At 40.4% G+C, this 11,709-nt stretch overlaps 1 protein-coding gene across 1 annotated transcript in view; it reads left to right on the forward strand.

The window, feature by feature from the left end:
* The window catches only part of MPDZ (multiple PDZ domain protein), a 236,534-nt gene that overhangs the window by 116,891 nt on the left and 107,934 nt on the right, over nucleotides 1-11,709 (forward strand). The window lies entirely within an intron of this gene.

Below are 11,709 nucleotides of genomic sequence, written 5' to 3' on the forward strand. Positions count from 1 at the left end.
GTTGATGGTTATGAGCCATGGAGCTGGTTCCGACTCATAGCGACCCACCCTCTACAGGGTTTCTGAGGCTATAAATCTTTACGGGAGCAGAAAGCCTTATCTTTCTTCCGCGGAACAGCTGGTTGTTTTGAACTGTTGACCTTGAGGTTCACAGCCCGATTCATAACCACTATGTTACCGTAGCTCCTTATGTATACACACATAGGAGTCATACTTTCCAAATTCTAGAAAGATGGGAATTCTGCTGTATTTATAATACAGAACGTGGTGACTCTGTAGGAAAGCCCTGGACTGTGAACTGCCAGCAGCTCTGTTGAAAAAAGATGAGACTTTCTGACCCCACAAATATTACAGCCTCAGAAACAGGGTCGCTATGAGTCGGAACCGACTTGACAGCGTTTAGCAGCAGCAACAGTAATACATTATAAGGAGTTCTAATAGTGCTGTGGTTTAAGCAGTAGCTATAAACTGCAAGGTTGGCAGTTGAAACCCAACAGCCACTCCGGGGGAGAAAGATGAGGCTCTGCTTCCACAAAGATTTACAGCCTCAGAAACCCGAAGGAGCAGTTCTCCTTTGTCCTTTGAAGCATCTCTATGAATCAGAATTGATCCGATGGCAGTGGGATTGGTTTGGTCTGCAATACAGTATATCATTTTTAAAACAAAAAAGATATGAAGGAAATGGCAAAATATTCCTGTCTATTATATCTGGACAAAAAGTGTATACAGATTTTTAAAATTTTATCTGTGTTTGGGATATACCTTAAATAAACATTAAAATTAAGAAAAAAGACAGGAAAACAGTTTTTCTTAATTATGATAAAGTGTGCATTTTCCACAAAAATTGAATTCGGTGGCAAGAAAATCTATTTATGAGCACATTGGAAGGTAGACTTTCCGTAGGGCTGGCACAGTTTAAAATGAGAAAAGCTCTGTGCCAAGATTGTATCCTTTCGCCACACTTAATGCAGTTTGTATGCTGAGCACATAATCTGAGAAACTGGATTAAATGAAGAAAAACATGGCATCAGGATTGGAATAAGGCTCATTAACAATCTGAGATATGCAAATGATACAACCTTGTTTAACGAACGTAAAGAGGACTTCAAATACTTACTGCTGAAGATCAAAGACTGCAGCCATTGGTATGGGTTGTACCTCAATGTAAAGGAAAAAAAAAAAAAAATCTGCAAAACTGGACCAACAAAGAACATCGTATAAATGGAAAAAAGATTGAAGTTGTCAAAGACTCAATTTTGCTCAGATAAATCATAAATACTTCATGGAAGCAGCAGTCAGATGTTCAAAAGACTTACGTTATGGCATTAGGCAGATCTCCTGCACCTGTTTAAAGTGTTGAAGAACAAAGATATTGTTAGAGGACTGAGGTGCACTTGACCCCTCCCATGGTATTTTCAGTAGCCTCATATGCATGTGCAAGTTGAACAGTGCATAAGGAAGGCCGCAGAAGAATTGCTACATTTGAGTTATGGTGTTGGAGCAGAATATTGAAAGTGCCGTGAACTGCCAAAAGAACAAACAGATCTGTGCTGGAAGAAGTACAAGTGCTCCTTGGAGGCCAGGATGGCCAGCCTCCGTCTCTCATACTTTGGAGGGACATCATACATCATCAGGAGGAACCAGTTCCTGGAGAAGCATATCATGTTTGGTAAAGTGGAGTGTTAGAGAAAAAGAGGAAGACCCCCAACTCGATGGAGTAGCACAGTGGCAGCAGAAATGGCTTCAAGGGTAGCACCGATTGTGAGATTGGCCCTTGACCAGACAGTGTTTCATTCTGTTGTGCAGGTGGTCGCTATGAGTTGGTACCCACTCGATGCCACCTAACAACAACAACAACAAAGCAGTTTTCAGGATTCCTGCTGTGGAGCTGTAGGATCAGCACTGGGCTTTGTACCACAACATTGGCAGTTCAAACCTACCAACTACTCGGAAACCCTATTCACGGTCACTATGAGTCAGAATTAACTAGCTAGCACTTAGCAAGTATAGTTTTCAAGGGGCCCTCTTAGCATAGTGGATTACACACATTGGGCTGCTAACTGCAAGGTCAGCAGTTCGTATCCACCATCCACTCCATGGGAGAAAGGTGAGACTTTCTGCTCACATTGAGAGTAAGCCTGGGACTCGCTATGAATTAGAATTGGTTTGACAGCACACTTACCACCAACAACAACACAGTTTTCTCCCTTTCTTGATGAACAAATCATTTTTGGGGGGCCAGAACATTTTCAAAGCATTATCTTTTATGTTCAAGGTGCACCTGTTATCCCCGCAAATGATGCTGGGCATGTCCTGGAATTGGTTTTGCAAGGTAGAGTCTTGACTGGAACGGCTGCTCAGCTCTCCTCACACCTGAGCCTGTGGGGCTGGCTGAGTCCTGTCTGGAATGTGTTCAGTATTCCCTGGCCTCAGGGCTGGAAGCTGAGTTCATCTCCTAATGGAAACGCCTAATCCACAGCGTAGCCGACTTCTTCTTGCCAGTGAGACAGATTGTATTGTTTAATTTAGTAATTGTTACTTAAAGGGATTACACAATCTGCATACTGAGAAGCATATATTTTACAAGGCAAATGCTGGCTGTATACAGCACAACATATTGGCTTACTGACGTCTGTTTGCTTCCTGTTTTGTTGTGTTTTTTTTTTTTTTTTAATTTTTTTCCAAGCAGTTACTCTCTTGTTGAAGCGAGTTTTGGCAAGCTAGCCTATCAACTGAAAATGTTTAAGCTACAAAACAGCAAAAGAAGACATGAATGAGGGTGTTTTAAAACCACATTGTGAAACTCTTGGGTGCGTTCAGTTCTCTTAGAAAGGTGTGCTCTTCCTGCATGAGGACAAATCTCTGCAGGTCTTGTGTGTTTGTTTGTTTTTTTTGGTGGCACCTTTTGAGTACCTAGATTTTTATTAGAACATTTTATGTAAATGAAATAAATGACATGGTGCTTTTATCTGCCTCTTTGTACTATGATGGCAATCCTGATGGTGCCATCAAATCAGTGCCAACTCAGTGACCCTGCATAGAGTTTCCGAGGCTTTCAATCTCTACAGGAGCAGAAACCCTTAGGTTTCTTCCACAGAGCAACTGGTAGATCTGAACTCTTGACCTTGTATTATTTTTAAATGACTGAATGGTGGTTAGTTATGGAATTTAGAATTGATTGTTTCCTAAAAAAATTTTTAAAAGTTAGCTCACTTCAGTACTTTTTAACCCTATACTTACAGCATTGCTATGAGTTAGAACCAACTCGAAGGTACTTAACAACAACAATGATATTTAAGGAAGTCAAAATAGCTTTAATTTTAGTTTTAAAGGGGAGTATAAAAGAGTGAGGGGGTCCTGGAGTGGAACTGTAGGATACACACTGGATTGCTAACACCAAAGTCGTCTGTTCAAACTCACCAGTCACTCCTCAGAAACCCTATACAGAGTCTCTGTGAGTCAGAATTGACTTGATGGCACTTAACAGCAACGTAGTAGAGTGTGAAATTGTAGCCTTATATGGTGTCTGGAAATGGCCAAATCATTTTACCCATTGCCTCAGCTTATTGAGAAGACTCTGGGTATTTGGCAGGTATGCTACCTTAGGAGGCAAGACTCGTTTCCCTAAATCATGGACTCTTGGCATAAGAAGTCTCACTCTTCTGAGCAGGGTTCACATTACAACGTAACAGCAAAGGCAACAGCCCTATGTTGGTGTTATGTTCTTAAACCTCCGTTTTCAGGGGCTCTGCGTGTTTTATTTAAGGAATATGTGCTTACTTATCTGGAGTAGTTATCACTTACAGAGACTAGCCATTATTCAAAAACCAGAATAAAATATGAAGTAATAGAAGTAGATCATTAAAATGTAGCTCTTTAAGGGCAACATTACTATAGTCAGTGGTCCTTTTTGTTTACATTCTCATTGTTCGATATTTTAATTTTTTGACTCATCTTTTTACCTCCCTTTCCTTGTCATCTCCAAACAGATGGCAAAATGCAGAAATAATTCTTTTTCAAATTTGTATGTTTATGGCATTTTTTTAAAAAGTCCATCATAGTTTTGAGGGAGAAGATGCTTTCATTTACTTTTCCCCTGTTTTGGTTTGACAATAAAACCAAGATGTAAATGTAATCTGATGAATAATGTAAATGTTGTAGAATGGCAGTTGTCCTTTTCTCTGTTCGTACCCGTGTCCCCTCACTCTGCCTTCCTGTGCACAGTAAGCCATGGGGTTACCAATGTCCTACTTACAGACAACTCCCACCTGACCTTTGTTGTTGTTGCTGTGTTCTGTCATGTCTGTTCTGACTCAGCGATAGAAATTCTGAGGAGTGGTTGGTGGGTTTGAACTGCTGAGTTTGTGGTTAGTAGTCCAGTGTTTATCCTATATCACCACATCGAGAAATTTTGCAAATTTCCCCCACTTTGAAATGATTGACCCAACTCTACCCTAAACGAGCTCTTCATCAGGTCACCTTGATTTCCCGCATGCGCAGTTTTTCAGTCACTGGAAGCACTTTGAGCCTTTTACGCGCTAAAATGAGGCTGAATCAGAGCCATCTGCAGCTGTTGTGCCTTACCTGCAGATCCAACGGAAAGACACGCTTAGGGCCAGATGTCCTAACCTGAGCATGGCCTGTACTCACACTCCCTCACCAGAGAGAAAATGATGACCAGTTTGACACATTATCTTTCTTTTGTAAATATTGGTCCCACTGGAAAACTCTAAGGAGCCCTGGTGGCACAGTGGGTTAAACTTTAGGCTCTTAGCTGCAAAGTTGGTGCCTCAAACCCACCAGCTACTCCACGGGAGAAAGGTGAAGCTCTCTGCTCCTGTGAATATTTTTACAGAAACCCCCTGGGCAGTTCTATTCTCTCTTGTAGAATTGTTATGAGTCGAACTAGATTTGACAACAGTGACTGAGGAAACACGATTGCTTTTCATGGAGGGTGACCTTGGTGTTTGTAGGGATTTGAGTCTTTCTTTGCACACTGCATACTAACGTGGCTAATGAGCTAAACCAAACCCATTGCTGACGAGTCGATTCTGATTCAGAGAGATGCTGTGTAGGGTTTCTGAAACTGTAAATGGTTATGGGATCTGAAAACCTCATCTTTCACCCGTGGCGCGACTGGTGAGTTTGACCTGACGACTTTGTGTTTATCAGTCCAGTGCTTATCCTACAGTGCCTCAAGGACTCCTGCATGGCTAATAGGTTCTGTTATAAAAGGCCTGAATATTTTTACAAATCCCAAGAGAATGCCATTCTCTAATTTAAATGATGGCAGTCTTCACAGCCTTGCTTAAAATGTTGATATAGTTTAGGGTCCAGAACTACAGAAATCACTTTGATCTCACCTAAGTGACAAACCTACAAGGGTACGAATGATGTGGCTTTGTCCTTCAGTAGGGTCAATGTGCAAATCAGAAAGGTAGTGTGCTTTACCTCAGAAAGCGTAAGAGAATGAAAGACATGGGTAAATTGGAGCAGCTGTGCTTACATTTTTAATATATTTAAGTAAAAGAAGAATTCTCTGGTAGACTGCTTATGGAAGAAAACCAGGTGTGTGTCTAGTGAATGTTTAAGGAGGTAGCTAGTCTATGTAAATATATTAAGTGTCTTAGTTACCTATTGCTGATGTAAAACATATAAACACATGTAAAAACATACCACAAGTGCATAGCTTTAAAGACGGAAATTTCTTTTCTCGTAGTTCTTGTTGTTGTTGTTGTTAAGTGCCATTGAGTCAATTCCAACCCACAGCAACCCTGTATAGGGTTTCCAAGGAGCAACTGATGAGCTTGAGCCAACAACCTTGTGGTTCAAACAGACTTTGCAGTCCAGCGCATTAACCTACAGGCTAGAAATCCACATCAGGCACTTGGCCATGTAGATTCTTTCCTTTTCTCTTTGGCCTGTCTTGGCTTGTAGATGAGCCTCACAGAGCATCTGTCTTTCCATTGTATGTACTCCTATGTCTATTTTTGTCTTATAACTAAGAAGTGATTAAGTGTAGGATCCACCCTATCCAGGTATGACCTTATCATAAACGAACAGGATCGCATTCACACACACAAAGACCAGGAATCCTGCACCTCTTTTGGAGGATCCTGTCCAATCTGTAGCCATGCTTGTGTGTGACACTTAAGAAAGAGAGTCACTTTTGCGTATGCATGACATTGTCCTCTAACCTCACCCCACTTCGTCATTTCTGAGAACAAGAATATATCGAGTGGAGGCACATTGGGATGTGAATTTTGAAAAGACTTCAGTTGAGATACCAAATCGCGCTGGGAAATTGTAGAGTTATTTTTGGACATCTTATGGGGGAAGAACTGCTTTTCTTTTAGACCCATAAGAGCTTTAAAAATAAAATTCAGTTGGTTGTTCAGCAACCAGAAACGTTTCTGAAGTAGGCGTATGTTGTCTGCTGTGTTGATTAGTTCTTTATTTTCTGTGTGTTTGTGTTAACTCCTTCATGAATAATGCATGGAAGTTTCTGTTACATGATTTACTGTAAACCCCAGCTAACAAGAGTAGCCTGACCTCTTTTTCTGATGAAAAGCAGTTTTGATCATGATCTTTATTTGAGGCATGGGGGAGATGATTTACTGCTAATTATTGTAATTAATCTAGTAATACAGAAAGTAGCCAATTTTATGATAAGTACATTGCTATTTTTCATAAGAATAAAATCATAAAATGTGGGTGAATGAATGAACAGATTATTGTTTATGCTTCGCAAGTGTGGATTATACCTTTACATCGTTTGTTCCTGAAGAAAGTACGGGTGCCACTTGTTTGTATGATGTCCTGACTTGCTTCAATATTTTGTACCAGAAATATTCAGTATTTCCAGAAGGATAATAACCGGCATTGAGGAAGAAGAGTACAGTAAATTGTATTGGAATAACTGATTACCCATCTTTTAAAAAGTGAAATTTCATGCCTCACACTGAAATAAATTGTGTTGTTGTTGTGTGCCTTGGAGTCGGTTCCGACTCATACCGATACTGTACAGGGTTTCCGAGGCTGTAAATCTTTACATCTTTCTCCCACGGAACAGCTGGTAGTTTCGAACTGCTGAACTTGAGGCTCATAGCCCAATTCGTAACCACTACGCTACCAGAGTTCCTTGAAATAAATTACAGGTGGGGTTAAATTAAACCTTAAAACACTTATAGAGTAGAAGAAAAATACTAGAAAACATTTCATGTTGCATAATGGTTGTTGTTAAGTGCTGTCAACATGATTCTGACTCATAACAACCCTGTATTGGCTTGTCAAAGCTATTAATCTTTTCAGGAGCAGAAAACTTCATCTTTCTCCCACAGAGCAGCTGATGGGCTTGAACTCCCTACCTCATGGTGCTTTACCTAGTGGCACCGGTATGGTCGATTTTGTGTGGATGAAGGCCTTATTACAAAAGATATAAAAGCCAGAGCACGAGAAAAAAAAATGACAAATTTGACTATGTTCAAATTTGTTGTTTTTGTTAAGTTCTGTCAAGTCAGTATCAACTCAGTGACCCTGTGCACAACAGAACAAAGTCCGGCCTGGTCCTGTGCCATCCTCACAATTCTTGGTAGATTTGAGCCCGTTGCTACTGCCACTGGGTCAGTTCGTGTTGATGGAGGTCTTCCTCGTTTTCATTAACCTTCCACCTTAATGCTCAAATTCATACCTTTGCTCTTCAACAGTGTAAAGAGGTCTTGTGTAGCAGATTTGCCTAATGCAATATGACTTTGCTATCTTAACTACTGCTGCCATGAATATTAATTGCAGATGAAAGCAAAATGAAATCTGTGACAACTTCAATCTTTTCTCCATTTCTATCATGTTATTTCTTGGTCCAGTTGTGAAAATTTTTGTTTCCTTTACATTGAAGTGCAGCCCATACTGAAGACTATAGTCTTTGAACTTCAATAAGTAGTTTGTCTTTACCGCTTTCTGCAAGCAAGGCTGTATCATCTACATATGGTAGGTTTTTAATAAGTCTATTTCTAATCCTGACACCATGTTTTCCACATAATCCATTTTCTTGAATTATTTTCTCAGCATACAGATTGAATATAGTGAAAGGATGTAACCCGGATGCACACCTTTCTTGATTCTGGTGTGGCACTATGGGATAAACACTGAACTGCTGACCACAAGGTCTGTGGTTCAAACCCACCAGTCACTCCTTTAAAACTCTATACAGGCTCATTATTATTTGGAGTCAACTCAAAGGCAATCAACAGCAACAAAGTATCCCCTTGTTCTGCTTGAAAAATTGCCTTTTAGTTCCATGTATAAGTTCCTCATGAGCACAAGTAAGTGTCCTGGAATACTCATTCTTTGCAATATTACCCATAGTTTGTCTTGATCTACACACTTGAAAACCTTTATATAGTCAATAGAGTACAGATAAGCATCTTTGTGGTATCCTCTGCTTTCAGCCAAGATCCATCTAACATTAGCAATGATATCCCTGAGTCCGTATCTTCTTCTGAACCTGGTTTGAATCTCTGGAAGTTTTGTGTTGATGTACTGTTGCAATTATTTTTTAATTATCTTCAGTAAAATTTTACTTGCCTGTGCTATTAATGATACTGTTTGATGATTTTTGCATTCCATTGGGTCACATCTCTTTGGAATGGGCACAAATATGAATTTCCTTCATTCAGTTGGCCGGGTAGCTCTTTTCCAAGTTTCTGGGCATAGATGAGTGAGCGCCTCCAGTGCTTCGTAAGTTTATTGAAATACTACAATTTGTATTCCACCAATTCCTGGAGCCTTGATATTCTCCAGTGCTTCAGTGTATCTTGGATTTTTTCTGTCAGTACCATTGGTTTTTGTTGTTGTTGTTGTTTAACATTTTGAAAACATTTATTATGACTATTGTACACATCCATTCAGAAAAATCTGGTTTTCAGTCCTCTTCCTTCCACACTTCCCTCTCTTCCTCCATATAGTACTATTGGTTCTTGATCATATGCTACCTCTTGAAATGGTTGAACTTTGACCATTTCTTTTTGGTATGGTGACTCTCTGTATTCCTTCCATCTTCTGTTGATACTTTCTGCATTATTCAATATTTTGCCCAGAGAATCTTTGAATATTGCATGTCAAGGCTTGAATTTTTTTTAAAACTTCTGTCAGCTTCAGAAATGCTGAGAGTGGTCTTCCCTTCTAATTTTCTAACTCCAGGACTTTGCATATTTTATTATTATATTTGATGTTGCTTCTTGAGCTGCACTTTGGAAATTCTTGTTGCACCCTTTACCTCCTCATTTCTTCTAGTCAACTTAGCTTTACTCCATTCAAGAACAAGTTTCAGAATCAGAATATTCTGACATCCATTTTGGTCTTTTTATCTTTCCTTGGACTTTAATAAATTTTTGCTTTCTTCCTATATGATTTTCTTTATTTCTTCCCATAACTCTTCTAGTCTTCAGTCATTAGTGCCTAGTGCATCAAATCTGTTCTTGAGATGCTTCTAAATTTAGGTGAACATATTCAAGGTCATATTTTAGCTTGTGTGGATTTTTAAAAAATTTCTTTTATCTTCAGCCACAACTATCATATGAGCAATTGATGGTCTGTTCTATAATCTGACCCTGGCCTTGTTTTGACAGATGACATTGAGTGTTTCCACCATCTTTTCCTACAGATGTAGTCCATTTGATTCCTGTGTTTTCCATTTGGTGAGTAAGGTCCGTGTGAGTAGTCGCATTTTATGTTGTTTCAGAAAGATATTTTTGATTTGATTCTTGTGTTTTCCATTTGCTGAGTGAGGCCCATGTGGATAGTCACGTTTTATGTTGTTTCAAAAAGATATTTACAATGAATAAGTGTTGGTCTTGTAAGTTTCTATCATACGATCTCCATCATCAAATCTATTATCAAGGCCATATTTTCCCAATACTGATCCTTTCTCTGTGTACCTAACTTGTGCATTCTAATCACCAATAATTACTCATATATCTTGATTACATATTTGATCAACTTCAAACTGAAGAAGCTGATAGAATCCTTCAATTTCATTTTCAGTGGCTTTAGCAGTTTTCCTTGTAGGCATATGGAGATTAGCCTGTCTGTCATAGACAGTATTGTATTTCAGAGTAGATATTGAAGTGTTGTTTTTGATGTTCAACTGGATGCCATTCCTTTTCAATTTTATGTTCATGGCATAGTAAACAACATGATTGTCTGATTCAGTACCTGCCCATTTCACCTTCTAATGCCTACAACAAGGGAACACAGAATGGTTTAAAATTAAGAAAGGTGTGCACCAGGGTTGTATTCTTTCACCATACTTATTCAGTCTGTATGATAAGCAAATAATTTGAGAAGCTGGTTATATGAAGAAAACCATAACATCAGGGTCATTAACAACCTGTGATATGCAGGTGAGACAACTTTGTTTGCTGAAAGTGAAGAGGACTTGAAATGCTTACTGATCAAAGACCACAGCCTTCAGTATGGATTGCATTGCAATGTTAAGAAAACTAAAATCCTCACCACTGGACCAATAAATAATATCAAGATAAATGGAGAAAAGATAGCTGTTGTCAAAAACATCATTTTGCTTCATTTTTTAAATTTTATTTTATATAATACGTTTAATGTCAGATTGGTTAGAAATGTACCTGTCACTAAGGGCTGATACCTTCAGTGTGCAGCCTTACAGATTGATGGCACAGACATGAATACCTAAGAAACAAACATCACGCATTACTCTCCACGGATCTCAGAGCGCAGCCTTGGGTCTTGCTGTTTCCTCAGGGAGATGGGATAGAGGCTGATGTACTACCTCATGGGGATACTGGGATAATTCAGTAGCATAGCCACCCACTGTGTGTAGGATGGTTGTGGGGTGAGATCTTCGCTGTTGTTATCTGAAATATCTAGTGCTTTGTGAATCTTTCCATCTGAGGAAGTCTGTCTGTGTACTGTACATCTGCCTAGCCCTGGGTGACCCCTGATACCTGCAAACGGGCTAGTAGAGCAGTTTCTAGGACCAGCATGATTTTATAGACACCTGGGTGCACGGTGTCTCAGCTTAGCTTCTGATGGCTGGCTCCATCTGTTAAGTGGAGCTAATCATTCCCAGTTCATAGGTCCCTGGCACAGAGCCGGCAGAAGACAGAAGTACCCGGTCACCCTACCTGAGGTGACTTGCTGGTGCCCCCATCTGAACAGCCCTTCCTCGCCCTGCTCATTTCTCTGTGTTTGCCTCTAATTCTGGCCAATCCAGTAGGCAGAGCTGAAGCTGGGGGCGAGGAGCCAAGGTCCCAGGAGACCGTGGGGTCTTCCCCACTCTGGGCTGTGTGCCTGAGGAGGTGTTTTTAACAGGATTGCAGGGTCTCCAGGTGCTGCTTTGTTGGCCCTTGACCTGTTCCGTGGCCAGTTCCTTCTCTCTTTTTCTATGTTTTGGGGAAATCTGAGTTGTTGTGGGGGCCTGGGAAGGCAGGATGCCTGGGTTCCCACAGGCCAGCTGCTGGCTGAGTCACCCGATGGCCATCTGGTTCCCATTAGTCCGGGGTGACAGGGAGCTCCATGGGGCAGGCCCTATGGCCAGCTGGGAGCCGGGACACTGGGGTTGGCCCATGTGTCGGGGCTGATTCAGGACTCATGATAACAACCTGCTCATATTTGGGGCATGTAAACAGGCAAGGAAGGTGGAGGTCAAGACTGGTAGAAACAGGAGTCAAATTT

Source organism: Chrysochloris asiatica, unplaced genomic scaffold, assembly GCF_000296735.1.
Source record: "Chrysochloris asiatica unplaced genomic scaffold, ChrAsi1.0 scaffold00065, whole genome shotgun sequence".
Taxonomy (NCBI): domain Eukaryota; kingdom Metazoa; phylum Chordata; class Mammalia; order Afrosoricida; family Chrysochloridae; genus Chrysochloris; species Chrysochloris asiatica.